Raw genomic sequence first — 18,742 nt, 5'->3', positions numbered from 1 at the left:
ATTTTTCTTGCCTAAGGGTTTCATGTGTACTCTTGGTTTACTTATGTCACACTACTGTCAATCATGTGACGGAGTGAAATACTTAAGTTTGTGGAGTTAATAGAACAATGTATTAAGTTAGTCACCACACACACATGTATTAGATGTCATTGATCCACATGTGTGGGTTGGAGACTCATTGCTTGAGAACTTTATTGGATACTACTTTAAGGCCTTGATGGTATATCTTACAAAATCTCTTGGTAAGAATTGTGATTCATCCTTTCTGTTCCTCGAGACACTTGATAATATTTAAGTCACTCCCAATAATCCACGGAGATGGGGAGTGTAAATTACTTGTGCTGGAAATAGAATTGAGAAATAGAGGTTTTCCATTTGCGATATTGGAGTCGTAGACATTGGATAATTGGTAGTAGTCCTCGATGTCAAGTAACTAAAATTATATTGTCATAATGCAAAAAGAGGTAAACATATTTGTAACCTTGATGTCCTGAACATTCCAAATAATAGCCATTCCACCCGAGTATATCTAATCATCAATCACTACTATTTGGAAATTCCTCCCCCATTTTCTAATTATATGAGGTATAACCTCACTTAATATTTTTATTTCTTATATCAACATTATTGATGGGTGTTTTGCGTACCGTTTTTGTTTTAGGAGTATTTGTTTTCATTTGCTATTGAGGTCCCTCATGTTCCATGAGACTATTTTCATGGAGAATTTACACAGAAAGGGAGTATAATGTGACGAGAAAAAACATGTTCCAAGATTTAAGTTATTGGACAATGCCACTTCATGACTCTTATATTTCCTTATCTTGGGACTCAATGGTGAACTTGATAGCCTTAAGGGAAATTAACCAATGAAAATCTCAAAAAGAGGTGACTTTTGATTTTATCACATACAAGTTAATATACTAAAAAAAACATCCATAAAAATTTCATCAATCAATGAATCTTTAAAAAAAATATCCAAAACAATTTCATCAAGTAGTGAAGCATTACATTATAAATTACAATCTATAAATCTTTTGGGAACTTTTTGTTAAACCATGTTCAAAACCAACATATTTAATATTAATATTTAACAATAATATGGAAAATAAGACATTTTCGTAAATTAAATAACATGTTATCAATCCTAAGAAATTTCACTAACATAAAACTAAAAATCATGCAACTAATGGGAGTGGCCACTCAATGCCACCATAAGACAATTAATCTATTAAGACAAGGATTAATGGGGAAAGAAATCTACAAAGGACAAAGGCAAACTTATTTTAACTTTATTATTTTATTAGGTGCAAGTTGAACATCTCCAGATATAATGAAGAGAAGAATTAATTTTATTGCATTAAGAAAACCCAAGCATATTCTATAACTTAGCAAGGAAGAGATGTATAATACCCATCTCAGCGACCCAACGCATGGCACTAAGTTACTTTTTTATATATAATTTAAACTTATATCATAAAATCACAATTTTAGCATGAATGGATGTTTAAAACCCATTTTTATAAAAAGAAAATATAAATTTTGTTATAAAAAAAACCAGAAACTAAATATATTTTTTGAGAAAATAAATAAATATTAAATTGAATATATATTTAAAAAATACTAAACTTAAGAAAATATATAAATATATAAATATATATATCTATATATATATATATATATATAGATATATATATATTATTAATTTGAAATATTTTTTTGAATTTTTTTAAACACTCCCCTCCATTCTAAGAAGAAAAAATAATAATAGAAATAAGGACGGACCAAAAATATTCCTTTCCATGGTAAGTGTTTCCCACCATTCATTCCACTCACTCGAGTTATTTCATAAAACAGAGATAAGTGTTATTTCACACTCTTTTGGAAAACCCTATTGAGATTCTCTTATGATATATCTATTCCTTGATGGAGTCCTTGATATATGGATCAGGTTTTGATTCCTTGGAGATTAATTAGAGCAAAGAAAACATGAGTACTCTTAATTCCTAGTTCAATGCCTCTAATGGTGGACACAAGGCAAGGGAGTGGTTGCTATCATGGTCATAACTCCAAGTTCATTATCTCTGATGGTGGACAAGGCAAGGAAGGGGGTTGCGGTCATGGTCGTGGTTGTGGAGTTTTCTATTTTACATTATATTTAGAGAGTTCAAAGCAATTTGAATGGAATCATTGTCATCACTAGGTATAATGGATTAAGTGTGATAATGGATAGAATGAAATAATTATTTGTGAACATTTGTTCCTGAAAGAACATTAGGATCCATCTTATTATATAGAAAAGTACATGCATTAAAAACAACTGAATATTTCATATGACATTCATATTGTATGCGACTTATTTTTCATTAAAAACAATTTACTTTTCATGTGACATTTTTTTTTGTTAAAATTTCTTCTATTTCTAATCTGAATTACAATTGTAATTTGAAATAAAGCTTCAAGCAAATATTAATTTACCAATTCTTTAATGGAAATCATAAGAAACATTCGCAATATAGTCTGAAGAACAAATGGGTACGTACTTCATATGGATTAAAAATTTATTCTACTACTTAATGTGAATTACAAGTGTAATCTTAGTTGGATCTCCAATATATTTTAAGCCATATTTTCATTTTATTTTTAGTACTAGTAAATGTTATTATGTCCTACCTCATTTTGTTGTTAGGATTGTAATAAAAATATGCATTTTGCTATAGAATTCGTACTAACATGTAATATTGTTTTTTTTTCCAGAACGCTATAGGTAATGACCACGAAGATGATGATATAGACTATGTTTAGATTACATCATATATCAGAGATGATGATGATGAGGATGGCGATGGCATTGGTGATGATTATGTGGATGATATTATTAGGATGGTCAGGATGATGATCATGGAAATGATCATGAGGATGAGCTTGGCTATGATTTTCGTGGTGCTAGCTAGCCATGCGTTACTTTTTATATTTAGTTGGATGTCTTAATATGGTAATCGTACATTTGAATTTTAGTTTATTTGAATAGTGTTGATGATACTATCAGTACTATCTTGTTACCTTGTGAATATGTTGAAAATTGTTTACAATTTTTTTATGAAGAATTATTGTGTATGATGAGATTCCTATTTTTTTATGGATGTTGTGAATTTACCTTAGCATAATGATATCTATGAAACATTTCTATTTGGTAATCTTACATTGACTTTTAGTTGATTTGATTAAATATGATGATGATATTATCATTTTTATCTTGTTCTTTTATGTATATATTGAAAATTATCAACATTATTTTGATGGAGAATTATTATGTATGATGATATTACTATCTTTTGATGGATGTTGTGAATTTACCTTAGAATAATGGTGTTCATGAAATATTTTGATATGATAATCACACATTTCAATCTTAGTTGATTTGATTAAGGATGATGAGGATATTATTAGTATTATCTTGTTACTTTATATCTGTGTTGAAACTTGTCAATGCTTTTTTTATGGAGAATGATTACGTATGATGACATTACTATTTTTGAATGTAATATTGTGAATTTACCTTGGAATAATGATATCTGTGATAAATGTTGATTGAGTAGTAATATATGTATATTGAAAATTGTCAATGATTTTTTGATGGAGAATTGTTATATATGAGGATACTGCTATATTTTTTATGAATGTTGTCAATTACCCTTAAATTTGTTTACAAATACTAATTTATGAATTTGAATTGTGATATATTCTTAAATGTGTTATACAAGAAAATACCTCCTCGTCATCTTGGAGGAGAATACTATGTTGTTGGTTGAAATACCCCTTTCTCCTAAGCTTTATAAACCTATAATACAAGTTATATACCATGAGGACCACGGTATCCTAGTCTATAACAAGTTGTCCCCTTCATCTGAACTTTTGTTACCAAGATAATAACCAGCTAAGAAAAAATTAAGAAACTAATAAAATAATGCCATGTAGACAATTTATTAATATATCACTTTTATTATTCTTTTACCAAAATTACCCAAATAAATGTCACATTTATCAAAATCACTATGTATGTATTTTATATTTAAATTAATATATTAGCACAAGATTTAATAAAATTTAAATTGAAAAAAAAAAATAAAAAATAAAAAAACAAATTCAAAATTTAAAGGAGATTTAAATTTAAATTTAAATTAGCCAAATAACCATCACTTTTATAAAAAATAACCATCTACATGTATTTTATATTGAAATTAATTTTGTAACACAAAATTTAAGAAAATTTAAATTTAAAAGGAAAATTTAAAATATAAATTTAAGTTAAATTTAAATTTAAGTTACTCAAATAATGCACTTTTATCAAAATAACCATATATTTATATTTTATATTTAAATTAATTTATCAATACAAGATTTAATAAAAATTAAATTAAGAAAGTAAATTTAAAATTTAAATTAAATTTAGGATTTAGGATTTTATATTTAAATTTATTTATTTAACACCCATGATTTACCCTTCATTAAAAATATTCTAGATATTCTAACTTTTATAGATTAAGATATTAAATTTATTTTTAATATTTAATATAGTTTTGGGTCACTTGGGTAGCATTCACAGTTAAATTAGGTAAGTTATATTATGACATGGAAATTCAAATGTTAACATTTTAAAATGAAAATTCCGAGGAAAAAAGATTGAGTTAACTATCTAGTTTGACACTCTTGTTCACTTTCGGAAACTCATATGGTGGAATGTGATCTCTTTATCCTCATAGTTAGATTTTTCCTAAAAGATAAAAGCATACAAAAGTGGCAAAGAGCCATAAAGCATGGGGAAGCTTTTTCCTAAGCACAAAAGCATCTAAAAAGTGGAACATGCCATTTTTATATGAGGAAACATTATTCACCCAAAAGCTTTTGCCAAAATTGAACTAATGAGGAATTTGGAAAATCTTCATAGCCTTCACTTTCCTATATATTGGAGGCATGGCCATTGAGAAAATGATGGGAATTCATGTATTGTCATGCTGTTGAGATCTATCTTGAGAGGGAGAGTTTTGGAGCTAGGAGTTGTGGGAGGTGTTGTTGCAACTGTATCTGATGGTTTTAACTTTCCTCTAACTCCTTTATTAATATAGATTAGTTGTTCTTCCTTCCATATGCTACTAATCATTCTCTACTTATCCTATTTAACTAATGAATGTATGGGATTTTGGTTTATATTTATTTATTTAGTAACATTTATATGTTTATGATAGTTTCAATTATCAAGATATAATGTTGTGAAGTTTTCTTTGTTCTCTCTCTTGTGTGTAGGACCAAGATTTGGAGCTATCTAAGAGTGATTCCCTGCTACACTAAAAACTCCAACAATACCTGCATGCGAGGACTCACATGAATTCATTCTTCTTTTCTTAATCTATACTCCACATCTTGATCTACTAAGAATCATGAGCCCTAGAACAACCTTTCTCTTAATCAGACTATCTTAGGTTTCTAGGATAAACTGAGAGGGTTTTGTGTTCATCTAACTGTACATTAAATCCTACAGCAAAATGATATTTAGAAACTGTAATATATTTCACTATGTAATAAAATTAGTGAAATGGAAGTAAAAGTAAAACTCTAAACAAGAAGCCAAAAGTGGATGTAACCATCGAGGCAAAATTGGAAGTAGAATTGGATGTTAAACTAGCCATCAAAACAAGATGCAAACAATGAGACAAAAAGGGTTTTAAAGTAGAATTAAAAAAGGGAGTAAAACTAGACACAAAGAAGCGAACAAAATAGGGCATACAAAAAGATACCAAATTGGGCACAAACAAGGATGTAAAAATGGACACCAAAATGAGGATGCAAATAATGGTGTAAAATTAGGATGAAAGTTTGGGTGCAAAAAGGAGGTAAGAAAAGACACAAAACAAGAAGCAAAATGGGACTAAAAAGGGTGAAACTAAGGATGCCAAAAATGATGCCTAACTAGATGAAAATTCAAACTAAAATCTATGCGCAAAATGACATGCAAATGTGGACACAAAATGTGGCAGAAAAAAAGGTGCAAATTTGGATGCCAAAAAGGATGCAAAATTAGACACCAAAAAGGATGCAAAATTGAACATAAAAAATGGTACAAACTTGGACATAAAAGTAGAAAAAATGGTGTGAAAATGGGCATAAAAATGGTTCAAATTTGGATGCAAAATGAGGTGCAACAAATGATTCAAAACTTGGTGCAAAAAAATGCAAACGTAGACGAAAAAAATGGCTCAAAGTTGAACGTAACATTAGACACAAAATGGGATTCAAAGGTGGACGCAAGACATGGTCCAACCTAGGGTGAAAATTTAGATGCTCAAAAGGATGCAAAATTGGATGGAAGAAATGTTCTTAAAAATGATGTTAAATTGGATGCAACAAATGATGCAAAATCAGGTGCAAAATAGGATGCAAAAAAGGGAGACAAATGAAATGAAAAAGTGGATGAAAAAAATGGTGCAAAAATGGATGAAAAAATTGGCACTAAATCAGATTCAACATGTGGTGCAAAATTAGATGCAAAAAATGGTGTTAAAAAGGCAGAAAAATTGATGCAAAAATAGATGTAAAAATAAGTACAAAATTAGAAGCAAAAAATGGCATAAGACTAGATGCAAAAAGTAGCGCAAACTCAATGCAAAAAAAGGCACTAAATCAGATGCAAAAGATGGTGTAAAACGCGATGCAAATTATGACACAAAAATAGAAGTAAAGAATGGCACAAAATAGGAAGCAAAAAATGATGCAAAAATAGATGCAAAAAATGGCACAAAACTAGAAGCAAAACCTGTTGTAAAACCAAATGCAAATCTTGGTGCAAAATATGATGCAAAATTTGGCGTAAAAAAAGATGCAAAATTTGGCGCAAAAAAGGATGCTTTAAAAATTGTACAATAGAGCCAGATTTAGCGCCAAACTGATCATCCCAATGGAGAGAAAAATACACTAAAATCTAGTGCTAAATCTCGCGTAAATTGCATATTTTGTTGTAGTGAAGTGATTAAAAAGTTAACAAAACTTGACTGGGAGATGTACCAGAAATATCTAGTGAAGCCACACTGTCAGTGGCTAATGGTCCACTTCCTTGATGACTCATCCACTCATATGCTTCCTACGATTTCAGATGTAGTGTACATTGGACAACTATGTATGAGGACAGGTTAGCCCCTTGAAGTTAAGCCAGTGATGGATATTTATGAGCTCAAGCAGCAAATGAAAGAATGAAATAATTGCATTCATGGGCTTGTCATTTCAACAACTTCTATTTATATCCTATTGTCTCTTATTTTAAGAGGATTTGTTTCAACCTCCTCATCACTTTTTATGTATTGCCTACTTTTATACTTTATTTTTTTATATAAACCCTTTCATGTCGACAGAGAACGAGTCTCCAATTTTTATAATGAAAATCTTTGGAAGCTTGCGCTTCTGTACTTTCAAGTTCATTTTAGTAGAATGACTGATAAGGGTCTTGAAATTTTGTAGAGAAGACTTTGGAAGATTGAAATCTTGTACTTTTGAAACCATCTTAATGAGAAATACTCGACCAAAAATATTTATTTGCTGAGCCAAGTAACATCCATCATGTACTTTTATCATTGTATTTATGTTCTGTTTATGAATTAATAGTCATTTCTATTTATATCATCTATTATATGTATCTTTTCTAAGGTAGCTCTGCATTAACTCGCTTCTGAATATGCTAAAATTGTCATCTTTAATACACAAATAAGAAATTTGTTAATGTTATCTGATTGCGATACAAGTAGAGTTGTTTCAACCTTCTCAACACTATTTATGTATTGTCTATTTTTATGCTTTATTTTGTTATATAAACCCTTCCATGTCTACAAAGAAATGTCCCCAAATTTTATAAGGAAAGACATTGGAAGCTTGCACATTTGGACTTTTGAAACCATCTTAATGAGAAACACTGGACCATAACTATTTCGTTCATGAGTAGAGTAACATACATCAGGTACTTAAATCATTGTATTTATGTTTTTTTTTTATGAATTTATAGTCATTCCTCTTTATATTGTTTATTATATGTATCTCTTCTAACGCAATTCTTCATTGACTCACTTTTGAACATGCTAGAATTGTCATCTTTAATACATAAATAAGCAATTTGTTCATTATTTTATTGTGATACGAGTTTCATCAATTATTTTGATTAACTATTTAATGAAATTAATGATCTTAAATGCTTTTCATTTCTGTAAGTGTTTGATTAATATTTATTATCAATGCACTAAGGAAAATCATTTTATATCGCATAAACATAAGTAACCCTAGGTAGCAGATAGATTAATATACTTGTATTTTGACTTTATAAATCACCCCCATCTATCACTTAGATTTTGGTTAAGAACACTCTATCCATTCTACCAATTTTTATTGGGAAAATCGTCCCATTATATCCAATCTAAGCCACTATTCCAAATGAAAAGGGGATGGTATTCAATTCCTCAACCGCGTTCTTATCCCCCATGTTGTTGCAACGAATTCCGAGTCCTCAACATGACCATACTACCATCGAACATGGAATCATCATGAACTTTCTGGATGGAGATTCAATTTCCAATATGCATTTAGATGTCATGTATAATTATAATGAGACTATGACGGTTTTCTTTAAGGCTTGGGAGGATGATATTTGGATGTTGAATGGGAATCCAGATTGTGAAAATAATTGTCACTAACTACCACAGAAACTATAATTTGGTATGAGTGGAGCTGAGTTTCATGAAGTTTGAAACAATTGAAAATAAATCTATTGTGTGAGCACCACTATAGATGAAGGCTCGTAATGTATCATTTTGTATGAAAACAAACCTCACAACTGGGAATGTAGCATTATTTCCAAGATATTTTGGTAGCACTGTCGTGAGTGTAAATTTGCAGTGACATTATTTTTTAAATATATTTATGCTGTAAGGTGTTCCCTTTGATAAATTTCCTCCTATCCACCTATCATCATTATGCTTCATTGGATTATAGGTTAGATGATTTGATAATTTTCATCCATTCTATCATCATAGATGAAGGTTCTATGAAGGTAGCTAGAAATAAGGGGTTATTAAACCCTAATCCCCTTACATTTGGTTAAATTTTTTCTCATTCGTTTACATGTATGCAGAGAAAGCATGGATCATTTTCCATGGTTCATGTTTCATATTATGTTCAGGCTTAACAAAACCCCTCGTTACCAGTCTGTCCTCTTTACCATTGGGTGTTGGATTCAAACCCTTTCCCCTTGAGTTTTGATCCTAAGAAGACTATGGACTAGAACCTGAGTCCCTACTACACATAATTTTGTCATTGAAAACCTCATTAAATAGTTTAACTTTCTTCTTGTCCTATGGGTTCAAAATCCATTTCCTCTGCCAATCTCTTTCCCATCACCAGGGTTCTATCTCATTGTTCGAGGTTGGTTTCAGACTATTTGAGGTAAGTTTACAACTTCCTTTTTCATTTCATCCTATTCTTAACATTGCTTGCTCAACATGGTTGACCATTCTTACATAGATTTTCAGCTTGAAGTTCACATTTTTGACGCAAAACCCCAAAATCTCTTCGAGGACTCAAGCCTAAAATGACCATGTTATTCTCAACAAAAAATGATAGATTCACTCTAAATTGATTCAAAGAATCTTACTAACATCAAAAAATCCAACAATATGTTGTGATGTGTTTATCTTAGACTACAACTTAATAAATTTATATAAAACATTATATATTGTTAATAAATTAACACAGTTTTTCTCTTTGGTATAGTGCAACACACACTATTATTTGGTTGTATAGGTTAAGATAAATCTTGCTCAATATTGACTCGGACTATCTCGTATATCTTTCTATTGTAGATTAGGTTATAGTTGTTTTCACAATCTAGAAAGATACTAGAAGCGAGTCATGGGTGCACATGGTACTTAATGCAAGGTTGACCATGAACCATTTGAGGGCATCATAGTGCTACACCTATATAGAAAAACGAAAATAAACTGGAAAAAAAACTAAACATATTCATTAAAAGGGTGTTTGATACAGAAAAGTAGGATGCATGTCCTCATTAGAAGGTGGACATATAACCATATTTGGTGCAAAAAAAAAACTTAATTTCTAGAATACGCACTAATTCCAATAGTTCTGAAATACATGTGGATGGCTGCTCCTAGATTAATCAGTGTGTTTGTGATTTCAATTCCACTGATGTGAATTTTTACAATGGGGTTTCCTAGATCTTTAAATTTTTGAGATGTCATTTTCCCCATCATGATGTCTGCAATTTTTCCAACTAATTTAATTATTTTTATGTCCTTTCTTTTTCTTGCTAATCTTTGAGTACTTAATTTCTTGATTGTTTTCGCAAGGATTTATATTTCTTTTATGGATTGTAACAAAGGAATTTTGATGTAAACATTTCTTAATTCATCCAAGATATCATAATAAGGCAATGTAATTTGTTTTTCTACTCCATCGATTTCAATCGTTCAGGGAAAGGTGCCCTAATTGATACTAAGGGTCATTCTATGATAGCAGTATTTATTAGAACATTTTTTTCTTTGATTATTTTCTTTTTGAGGGAAAGAGTTCTTTCCTTCTTCAGATTGATTTTTATCTTTTTGAACATTTGGCCTCATTTCCTAAATAACAATAGGGGTTTTCTTTGTAACACTCTTTATGACCTTAATTGAACATTATTTAGATCTAGTTGAGTTATTATATAGGTTTGAGGATTTTTCCCTTCCATGTTGTACACATGTTGTTGTGGTATTTTATTATTAGGGTTTGGAAGTGGTTCAGCTTGTAGCTGATCTGATTTTTGTGGAAATGGTAGGGAGAGATGTGGGTTTTGATTTTGAACTTAGATTTGAGGTAGTTGATTATCTTGGGGAATCTGATTAGGTTAGGGTATAATATTTGGTGGAAGATAGGATGGTGAATATTGTTGATATTGATCATAATCCCCATAAGGACTTTGCCATCCTTGATTCAAAGATTATGATTGTGGCTAAGCCCAAGGCTTCCAAGAAGGATTCCAATAATTTTGTGAAGGCTGAGCAAATTGTTGTGGTCTAAAGCCTTGTGGTTGATTTGGTTGAGAGTTTTTCCATGGTCTCTTGGTCATAAAGTAGAGAGTGTCTACTTGTTCTAGTATTCCTTCCTCAATAAAAACAGCCTTGAGACCTGGTAAAGAACGAAATTCCTCAGTATCATGCTTATTTGCACATATGACACAAGGTTTTATAGCCTTTGAGTCTAAGGGACACTCTCTTAATGTGTGTTTCTTTCGACCTCTAGGACGGCAGATAGATAATGTAACATTTTCAGATTTTTGCTTATTCCGTATTTTAGGGGTGTCTATTTGTTCACTTAGACTCCATAAAATATTTCTCTTAAAGGTATCAAGAAAACTTCTTAATTCTGCCCTACTGACTGTCCTAGCGATAGATTTATTAATTCTTGATAAGAGAGGGTCTCTATGACTCTTTCCAACTCGTGCTTTAACCCTTGAGATATGTACACATAAATTGCAAATATCTGCAAATGGTAATTGAGAAATACATCCTTTACCAGTTAAGTTAAGGAGATCAATCCATTCATCTTTAGTAGCTTTAGGCACGAGGGCTTTTAGAGTTTCTGCATCCAAATTGTACATTTTTTCTCTTTTAAGATTGTAGACAAATCTCTCTACTAAGTCTTAAAGATTTTCATCTTTGTTTTGTGTCATTTTGAAGACTTCATCTTTCAGGTTACTAGGCATAAACTAATCTCTATATTTTCCTAGAAAATCCTCTTTCATTTGTTCCCATGTTCTTATAGAATGCGCCCCTAGACTCATGAACCATTTTAATGCTGCATCCTTTAAGGTAGGAGGGAACAGTTTTATTTTTTTAGCATCATGCAGATAGTCATATGATCTGCATAATACTTCAAATTCGAAGAGAAATGTCTCTGGGTCTTCATTTATTTTTCCATGGAAATTAGGAAGAATCGAGGGTGATATATTCTTCATTGTGAGAGTTGTATCTTCATCGAGAATAGGAAATCCAAAAAGATCTTGGTTTCCTCTACCTCTACCCCCTCCTCTATTCCTATCTCCACCTCCTCCTCTACCTCTACCTCTACCTCCTCCAATCCTATTTTCCTCACCATTGACATTGTGTACCTCTCCTTCCCCTTCCTCAGCCATGACAGATTCTTCAGAATCAATATAGGGTTCTTCTAATTCTTCTGGTTCTTCTATCAATGGTTGTTCAAAATAAGTTTCATGTTACTCTTCTTCACTAAGAACTTTTAATTATTCTCCCAAAATTTGTTCACTAGTGCAGGATAGAAAAACTACTCCGATAGTTGGGGATATAGGATTTTCTTCAATTATGGATTGAGTATATGAAGAAAGTGAAGTTCTGTATTGGATTTCTAATCTTGAGACTTCAAGAAGTCTTTGTCAAACTTTAAATGGAATCTCGGTCTAAGTAGGTGGTGTGGAATTTTGAAATCAAGGTGAAGTGAGTGGATTTGTGGGAAATAAACTTCTTCCTCATCATAAAAATATACCTCTAGAGTCTCTATACCTATGCATATCATGTTAATGATCTTTTTAACTTCTATTTGTACCTCCCTCGCAATAATGCCGAAATGTTTAGCCAATTTAATGTGCTTAAATTGTCAACATAAATTATCGACCAGGGAAATTATACTGATGGAGCACAAGTGCAGTACATGTGATAGAAGTTAATTGATGTCATTAAGATATTTATGTTCTTGTTAAAGTATAAGTTTAGAGTTAATATGAAGATGGTATTACTGATTATATTAATTAATTGTGGCCTAAAGTTGTTAGCTACTTATCTTAGAAATTAGTTTCTATTGAATCAGTTTATGGACGGTTTAAGTGTGATTCTAAGATTTACTCTTGTTAGATTGTTTTGGATTTTATCTCTGAATTTTATGTTGCAGCCAAGCCTCAATTACTATGTTTCAATTTTGTTGTCAAGGAAATGATTGTGACTCTTTTACTCATTCAACTTCATCCAAACAAGCCATAAATCTAATAAACTAAAAAGGAACTATTATATGAAAATGAAATAGTTGACTACACTAGGTAGAAAGCAAGGAGAATGATTAAAATGTGCGAGATAAAAAGCAAATGAAATAATAGAATTAAGCTAGGTATAAAGCAAAGGAAATTTCTGATGTAGAGAACGATTCAATTATGAATTCCATCATACTCCATTTCAAACACAGAACAGAGCATCTACGATAAAGAAATTAACGAAATCTATGTGCAATTGGTTAAAGACCTGTACTGGTCATAGGGACCCTCCACAAAACAGTTGAAAACCTTCAATCGACATAGTATGGAAAACATAAAACAATTCTATTACTTGCAAACAAATGTAATAAGATGTTCTTAAAGTTTATATGTATCGGTGCGCACCCAAAACACAGAGCGTCCATGGCTTTTATAATACTTCTATGTATAACAATACAAGAGTTTCAAGCCTAGATATATTTTCTCCGATCCTACTAAATCAAACTATATCGCTAAATAATCGATTTGCTATTTGGAAAATAAAATCGATAAGTTTTCGAGAAAACTCGGTCTCTGTCCCGACGATAATCTTGCAGTTGACTTTGAGGTTGACCGTGTTGTCATGCGATGTTCTTGAAGGATTAGCTCAAGAGAATATGAAAGAATCCATGAGTGTATCATTCCTCATCCATCCATATCTTCATTGGCTTAGGTGGAGCATCTGAACCCTGTTAACAAAGGAGATAGCTACGAAAATATGGATTGGCTGCGGAAATCTGGATTAGCTGTAGAAACGAGCCAATTCCGTAGCCAAATGCATACTTTAACAAAACAATAATGTATATAGACAAATATGAAGAAGAAGACATTTAAATGCTTACATTTAACAAAACCTTGTGTCTATTGCATTATTTAGGTGACAGGTATAGGGAAAAAGGAAGAAGTATATGGAGAAAGGGTATGAAGGTAAGACAGTCCTTGGACTCTACAAAAAGTTGGGATCAAGGACAATTGATGTTATTCATCTATTAGAATACATTTACAACATGTCATATTTGTTTACTGAGGGAGGCTTACCCATACTCAACTCATAAGCTAACATAACATTTATAACTATCAAAAGACGCGTCGACAGATGCAATTGGACCCATGATTGGATGATTGTGTATATGATTATGACCATGATACATTGTGATCTTTGGTTAACTCCTGAAATTTTACCCTAGATCGATGAAAATAGATTTTGGTTCTTCTATCTCGTTCACACAACCAACCAACATACGAGTCTAATCATGTGAATCAATGAGCTGGATTCAAACATGGTAGACACCGTCTAATTACCAGCGAATGATGTAAGTCATTAAAAAATGTGAGAGAAACCATTGATGATGTTAATGGCTCTCAAGGTATTATAGTACAATCTATATTGTGTGAATAAAGGAGTTGATGTTGAACACCACACAAATATTTCAGCCGAAGGCCATTGATGTAAACATGTTGCTGAGAGTAAGGAATCTTACCATTGATGTATGGAAGTACCAAGGTACCAAAGGTGTGTTTCTAAGTCAACTTCCTGGATGATGTTCTGATGTTAACATGAAGTGACCCATCACAAGATGGCTTTGATGTATCCCCCATCAATGACAAAAAACGAGTATTGTGATTTAGATAGAATGATCATAATGATGTTGACATAGAGTCATGAAAGGTCGACATGAACTGAAGGCTTAAGAGTATTCTAGCATAGATCAATTGAATGACTTCTCTTGAACACACCAATGACACTAAATTGAGTTGGAAGAATTGACCCAAAGTTGAAATAGAGGCTCTGACACAATATGATAACCAAGAGACAAGTTGATTACCTAACCCAACAATGACAAAGATGAAATGGAAGAGTGTCGTGTTCAAGAGTGACTCACTGTAATTAGAAAAATGGAATCCCTTGTTTTCCCAATTTCCCCAATTATACTCCTTAGTATCTCTTAATTTTTTAACAAGCTTGAAGACGATAACATATGCTTGATCTCTAAGTTCATCCTTCTGAGAATCCCTCTGAGTATATTTAACGAACCATGAGAAGGAATGGTTTGGATTCATCATGATAGATGAGTCATTAATTATTTTATGTTTTAATGAGTCCAGGGAAGGTCAAACTCAACATATTTTTCATCTTTAGATAGTTTTAAAAGGAGGCGAAAAAGAAAACTCCAAATTACCCTTTTCATAGGTAGTCCCTTATGTCCGAAAATGTGTAAAACAATACTGGAGAGAACCCCTTAGCCATGTTTGACTAAGGTATTCCTTTTTCATAGTTGGTCTATCTCTATCCAAAAAATGGTTGAACTTTTATTGAGTAGATGTCTTTTCATTTACTTTAACAAGTTCGAAAAGAGAAGTGCTCGACAATAATTTCATATTTTCGGAGTTTTAAAAAAGCTAAAAAGGGACTCTTCTTAGAGGAATGAGTGCTATAAAGAATAGAGATTGGTTTATCTCATGAGGGAACTGCTCAAAACACACATAGCTCAAGAATCTGGCTGATAAGACTACTCATCACAGTCATTCCTCGCAAAAGGGTAAAAAATAATTGAAAGTGTACGATTGACCAAGCCAATTGTTATAAAGGAATGAGAAAACCAAGGCTCATATCGCAAAAAATAGGCTGATAAAAATGGCAATCACGAGGGGTAAAATGGGAATGGTTTCATTTTTACAGAAGCTTTAAACATGGGAAACTATGCTTGAAATTGGTTTCATTTTTCTACAAGCTTGAAACAGAGGAAAAACTATTCTTCAAATAAGTACACTTCCCCCAAACTTCATTTGATGCACCCAAGAAGAATGTTGGGTACTAACAGGTGGATTAAATGAAGGTTCATTTATGAGATAAAGTGAAAAAATCAACTAGGAATTTATGAGACATAATTAAATACTCAAGTTGGAAAAGGGAATTGTTTCAATTTTAATGAGTGTGGCACAAGAAAATAATTATGCTCAGGATAAATTTTTTCTTTTTAATGAGCTTGAGAAAAGGTAAGTAACTTTTCTCTGATCCTAATCACGACCGCCAAGAGTCGATGACTTCTAAGAGGTTTTCATCAGATGGAAAAAAAAATTATGGAAGGTATTCCCTAGTAAGTGTTTGACCATATGACCTACACAACCTAGGTCAAAATAAGTTGAGAAAACAATGAAAGGCTCATCTTTAGTAGTAGGTACGTGAATGGTATAGGTTCCCACATAATTAACCTATGGTGCATGAGATACCACTTGCATATAAAGACCATTTAGGGAAACTCATTGGTGGGGAGACAAATGAGGACAAATTAATGAAAATTGGTTAACGGTCACAATTCTTCCTTCATGTGGGAAACACATCACACGAAAGATTGAAGAGATAAGAGCTCCCATGAAATATACATATTCATTCCAAAGGAGTAAATTAAAAGCCAAAAGCCCTTAGACTACCATCACACCGATATAGACAATCTTTCCTCCCAAAGTAATAGGAAACTTAGGAAGGATCCCTAATGGATGACTAGTTCCTTTGTTAAAAGCCAATAGATTTTGGGTAACGGGCACAAGCTATGGAGAACCTAAGTCTTACTAAGTAGTTGAGTACATAATACCAACACATGTGCATTCATCTATGATTGTGCTATGCACGACCACATTATAAGCATGCACTATGATTTGAAAGGAAACGTAAGGTGGAAGGAGATATACTACCAGTTGACCCAAATCAAAGGAAGTGACTATAATACTTGGAGGGGGGAATGTAGGAATGGGATAATTGACCTATTGTGCAATGAGAATGGGAGAACTATCCCCCATTTCATTGGAACTTGAAGAAACGAGAAGAACTATAGTGGTATGAAGTTCAGTCTCTACAGGAAAGGTATGATCAAATGAAGGTGGAATCGATTCAACATTTTTCTAAACCAATGGTTGGTCAGAAACAGACTTAGGGGATTCACGTTCAGAGGGAGTGTATTTTATTAGATTCTGATTCTGATCAATCACTTCATCAACTAGTGGGGGTCTGGGAGAAAACTTCTAGCAACCAATTGGAAGTTGTGGCTGAGAAACTATAGGATTTTCCAACACTTTCAAGGCTTCATCCATATAAGGAAAAAGGTGAATAGGATGGTTCCATTCACATTAATTACAAGGAAATTTGACTCTACCCTTTTTCCCATGGACCTTATATCACTAGTTGAGGGTTTATCACCAACATGATCTCCAGAAGTTGACAAAAAAGCCCGATGTGAGCCTATGGACAACACTTCTAATACTTTGGGAATAACAGGACAATCTCTAAGAAGGTGGTCACCCTTGCATTAGATGCAAGGGAATTAAACTTTGTGGGGCTCACTAGAAAATTTGTCTATACTAGTTGTATCCATAGCAATGGTTTCTTGGTTGCCCCCTTTCTTATTTTTCTTCTTCTTCATCATCCTTTTGTCTTCTTCTTACCTTCCTGGTTACTAGAATCAAGACTCTCATGAGGCAAAGAGGAATAAAGGGATGAAGAAACAATTGTTGATGAAGGAAAAGGGTTAATTTTAGGATCAACATGAGGTTTATGTTGTTTAATTGGAGGAGAACTCGGTTGAGAAGTAGTTTGGACATTGAGAACCATAGGAATTGACAATAACCAAACTAGCAAACCAATGTTAAATATGGGGAGGGACAACATTGCCATATAGGGGGCACCAATATTTCCAAAAAATAAAAGGGACGAGGATTCCCATCATAGGGGTTCCCTTGATTAGTAGACTCTGGAATTATTTCCATTAGTCTCAACCCAAGATCCACTAAGGTGTTGTTCCATGGGGAGGATGTTGTTCTGTAGTTAATTAATTTATTTTGTAAATTAGAAACATAGGAAAAACAAAGCGGTAACTAGGCATAAAGGTTTACAAGGAAACCTTAAACTACAATATACACCTTGGTGAAATAAGGACTGAACATACATGTAGGCAATCTATCTAAATGTTGTGTTTATGTATCACGGTATACAATGCAGTCATATCAATTACCTATGTTCCCATTAAATTAGAGCATTCACATATACTTACCAGGTGTGGAGAGCCATCTGATATACCCAAAGGTGTGTGGAGAATGATCTTATGTAGTCACGTATGTGGAACATGATTTCACCCCTCAAATACAACATTGGAAAACAACGAGAACTCCTACATTTAACGACACTGGAAGACATCTCTAGCCTATACCTCTATGTGTGTCATTAAGTTTCAAATGCTCCTTAGGTTAAATGAGATGAATTTTAAAGTTGATCTTGAATTATCTTTCAGTTTCAATGCTAAAAAATCGATGTCACCTGAACACACCTATGATGCAACTAATATGAAAAAAATAACTCTTTTCAATTTCGATGAAAGTTATCTAGTGTAGGGAAGAGGTGAAAAAAATGATGCAACAATCAAATATGCAGCCAACAAGAGCTTCCTAACTGGATATTTCAATTTCGTTATTCCAATTCAATTTAAATAATTAAAAGGTGTCAAACCGTGCACTGTAATCTATGCATGATTCCCCTGAAAACTATGTCAATGTAATCTATCAACACTTTCCTTTCATGTTGTGAAAATGATAATTCTAACTATGAAAATGTGATCTATGCAAGGTAAGTCTTCGAAACGGAGTTCT

This window comes from Pinus tabuliformis, chromosome 6, assembly GCF_031772625.1.
Source record: "Pinus tabuliformis cultivar Carrire ecotype Pingquan chromosome 6, CPIR1, whole genome shotgun sequence".
NCBI lineage: Eukaryota > Viridiplantae > Streptophyta > Pinopsida > Pinales > Pinaceae > Pinus > Pinus tabuliformis.
Note: the sequence above shows the minus strand (reverse complement) of the source record.